The sequence below is a fragment of the Canis lupus genome, chromosome 38, assembly GCF_003254725.2.
Source record: "Canis lupus dingo isolate Sandy chromosome 38, ASM325472v2, whole genome shotgun sequence".
Taxonomy (NCBI): Eukaryota; Metazoa; Chordata; class Mammalia; order Carnivora; family Canidae; genus Canis; species Canis lupus.
In genome coordinates this window covers 8,460,361-8,464,700 of record NC_064280.1, presented here as the reverse complement: position 1 = coordinate 8,464,700, position 4,340 = coordinate 8,460,361, and the positions used below count along the sequence as shown (strand labels likewise).

At 35.0% G+C, this 4,340-nt stretch overlaps 1 pseudogene; it reads right to left on the bottom strand.

The window, feature by feature from the left end:
* Nucleotides 1-1,209: 1,209 nt before the first annotated feature.
* On the bottom strand, nucleotides 1,210-1,992 carry LOC112642904 (proliferating cell nuclear antigen-like; annotated as a pseudogene).
* Nucleotides 1,993-4,340: the final 2,348 nt, after the last annotated feature.

Below are 4,340 nucleotides of genomic sequence, written 5' to 3'. Positions count from 1 at the left end.
CAAAAACTAGAACTCAGTCCAGCTATTAAAAAGAAACTAGTCATTTTCAACCACTATGCACAAAATAGACTTTAATGAAGCAATTCTCAATATGTAGGATGCTAGTTTGTGGCATTGTGGCCCAATTACTAAGGAATGCTTAAAACAGTCTGTTTCACAACTGGTGGGATTAAGTTCCCCCAAAACCTACTTATACTAGTAAAATTTTTGCACAAACATACTCCTTGGGTCCTATCACAGATATACTAAAATTTTCAATATTCTTGTAAAAGGCTCCCTAGGTTAAGGAAACACCACCCTATAGCAATGCTAGTCTTCAAAAGCTCACAGCGCTCTGGGTACTAAAGCTTCTGAAAAAAGTGTTTGTTTTTGCTAACAAATTGACAAAATAATGAACTATATAGGATTTGGTTTACTCTCCTCTTCATTTCTTTTCCTTTTTTTTTTTTTTTTTTTTTTTTTTGAGAGAGAGAGAGAGAGAGAGAGAGAGCATTGATCAGAGGGAGGGGCAGAGAAAGAGAAGAGAGAATCTTAAGCAGGCTCCATGTCCAGTCCAGAGCCTGTGACCTCAGGACCCATTCAGAGATCATGACCTGAGAGGAAATAAAGAGTTAAATGCTTAACCAACTCAGCCACCCATGTGCCCCTCCCTTGTCCATTTCTTGAACTCAACTTAGAATACCAAAATAAGTTTGGCAAATGAATCCCCCAAAATATCTTGTACTATACTGTACTTAGAATACTTCTTATTGCTATATAAGCAGCATGTATTTGTATCAGGCTGCTCAAGATGGAGAAAACAAGCACATTTATATGAGAGAGTAGTTTGAACTGAATTCTCTAGGGTACTTGCAACATTCATGGCCAAATCAAGGCAACATCTTGTGATGTTTGAAATTCGATTAACTTTTACCTAAATTGAAAAAAAAATTCTGTAAACTGCATTTAGAGTCAAAATTCTTTTGTTATAAAAATCATGAGTATTTCTGGATAAGGTAGAAATATTTCTAGGTTAAGAAAACCAGATTTGACTTTGGACTTTATTCTTTAAACTGTAAAGAATGGAGGAAAAAATAGGTTATTTATAGAAACCATTTACTATGTATTCAGGTGTACAAATTTGGTGACAGAAGAGACTTAAGTACATGTTAGCATCTCAGAAGCAGTTCTCAAAGAACAAAATTTTATTTTCTTGGATTTTAAGGATGCCTAAGATTCTTCTTCACCCTCCATCTTCAGAGGTAAATAGTACTTTATACATCCCATATTAGCAATTTTATACACTACAACAAGGGATACATCTGCAGATACACTGTTACTGGAGAACAGAGTGGAGTGGCTTTTGTAAAGAAGTTCAGGTATCTCAGGGAAAAAGTTACCTGACTGGCTCATTCACCTCTATGGTGACAGGTTCCTCCTCTTTATCAGCATTACTTGTTTGTGACAACTTAATATTTCCATTTCCTAGTACTCTACTTGCAGAACATTTCACTCTGTCTTTTGCACAGGAAATTACAGCAGCATCTCCAATGTGGCTGAGATCTTGGCATATATGTGAAAATTCACCAGAAGGCCTCTTTACTAGACAGCTATACTCTTGTTCTGGAATTCCAGGTTGTTCAAAATCTAAATCTATTAACCTCATTTCATAGTCTGAAGCCTTTTCTTGATTTGGAGCTTCAAATACTAGTGCCACTGGTGTCCGCATTATCCGTGGCCCTTAATGTAATGATGCCTTCATTGCACATTTTCTTTTTTTTTTTTTTTGGATATGCTGGCGAGATTCACACCCATAGCTGAGTTGTGGTCATAGTGTACATGGAAGCCCTCAGAGCACAGGGTGAGCTGCACCAGGGAGATGTGGGATGAGTCTAGGCTCTGCAGGTTTATGTTACTCCACCTTATGTCGCAGCAGGTCTAGTTGTTGAGATCCTTAAGAGCTTCCAGCACCTTCTTCACAATGGAGCCCTGGACCAGGTGTGCCTGAAACATGGTGGCACAGTCACAAGGAGTTATGGCTACAGGTGGAGGTCAGGGAGAAGTCGTAGCCAGCTTGGGTATCACAGGATAAGAGGGAGCCAGAGAACATGGGAGTGAAAGTCTGAGACCCAGGAAGATCACCCAAAATGGTATTGTTAAAATTTGATTAATGCCTCTATTGGCTAGGGTTTTAAAAACTATTCATTGTTGGCATTATGCCAACTTAAGAGTCTGGCTTTCATTTCTTTGTGATTTATGTAACTCAGCATGAACATTAAGGCTTCTTCACCCAAAGTTAGATACCTCTCACTTTCCCCATCAGAAACTTTATAATAAAGAGAAAAGGAAGTGTCATGCTGGAAACATAATTTTATTTCAAACCATAGTCTAAATATAAAAATTTAATTTTCCATACAAATATAGTTCTATGTTTTTTTTTTAAGTTTTAGGGCTCAATAAATGTGTTTTAACTTTCTACACGGAGGTTATTTTTTCTGTGATAAAGATTATTTTAAGGCTTAGTGCTCTGTACACTAATATCTATAATTCTATTAATAATATATACTAATTGCAAGGTTTAAATTTACAGATTTCTCAGAAAAGTATGTCCATTGAAAAGACCATAAAGATCATACCAGGGCAGCCCGGGTGGCTCAGTGGTTTAGCGCCTGCCTTCAGCCCAGGTGTGATCCTGGAGACCCGGGATCGAGTCTCATGTCGGGCTCCCTGCATGGAGCCTGCTTCACCCTCTGCCTGTGTCTCTGCCTCTCTCTCTCTCTCTCTCTCTCTCTCTCTCATGAATAAATAAATAAAATCTTAAAAAAAATTTTAAAAAAAAGATCATACCATTGCAGCTGGTAGATTCTGAATAGTTCTTGGGTTCTTTTTCTTCTGAAAAGTCTAGAAATGTTCCTAAGAGCTTTGCGATGAAGATTATAATTACAAAATTAATTTTCATTTGAAGGCTTAAATGACCTTAAGGTAAATTAAAATTATAATTAAATTAAAGCAAATTTTTTTGCTTATTTTTAGTAAACAGTTGTCACGAGGAACCAGATAACAGAAATTTTAATTTACATTCTTAACAAGTGGTGTGTAAATATTCTCCTTTCCCATTAACTTTTAAATCTTTTGGATGAATTCTCTCTCTCTCTCTCTCTCTCTCTCTTTCTCTCTGACTCTTTCCCTTTTCCACCTTTGCTGACATATATTTGACAATAAATTTGTAAATATAAAGCGTACATGATGTTTGGTGGTGTGAACTTTACCACGATATAAATTCACACATCCATCAGCTCACATAGTTCCTGTGTGTGTGTGTGTGTGTGTGTGTTTACAACATTTAAGATCTACTCTTTTAACAAATTTCAAAGCTGAATTCTCTTTTTTTACTGAAAAGCATGAATTACTTTAAAACAAGAATTTCTCAAAATGGACTTCACTACTTATTCCTTCTATCAGAATTATCTTTCATATTCACCAAAAATACCGGCTTCTCGGCCTAATCCAAGCTATTGAATCAGGAAAAGCTAGGATTTAACTGTTGAGAATTGCATGTTCAACAAACTTTCTAAATCATAGAAATAAAATAAATAAATAAAATAAAATAAAATTCACCTGAAAAATACTGAATATTTCAACATGATATATATTTCAAAGCCCTGTGATCTTAGCTGCTAATTCAAGGCTATTCCTTTTGGAAAAATAAAGAGTAAAATGTGTTTTCTGCTTGAAAAACATAAGACATTGTTTTGAGCATTAGTTATGCCTAAAATAACTTTATATTATTTAATTTCAAATCTATGTTTAAGGGATAACTGAGTGCCCCAGAGGTTGAGTGTCTGTTTCCACTCAGGTTGTGATCCTGGTCTCCTGGGATCAAGTCCCCCATCAGGCTTCCCACAGGGAGCTCGCTTCTCCCTCTGCCTATGTCTCTGTCTCTCTTTCTGCGTCTCTCATGAATTAATAAAATCTTTTTTTAAAAAATCCATGTTTAAAATTCAGTAATTTGTCATAATCTTCTTGCTTTGCTAAAAAATTATTTGAAACTTATATTCAAATTTATTGTCAAAAATATTGTTTCCTATTATCATTTTTATCCAAGGTGATTTTTTATGTGTATATGTTTTAGAAACACAGATGCTTTTAATACCATAGATTCTAAATTCGATAAAGTTTGATGCAAGATTTGCCTTGATTCTTAGTTACAGTACCTAGAGAATATTTTTTTGCTCTCTATTATACAATCACTAATTTTAAAAATATTATTCAATGTTAACAGATAGAAAAGAATTATCTATGATAGAAACATGACTGAACACTTTTATTACTTACTTCATTAATTTTAAAGTTCTTCATGC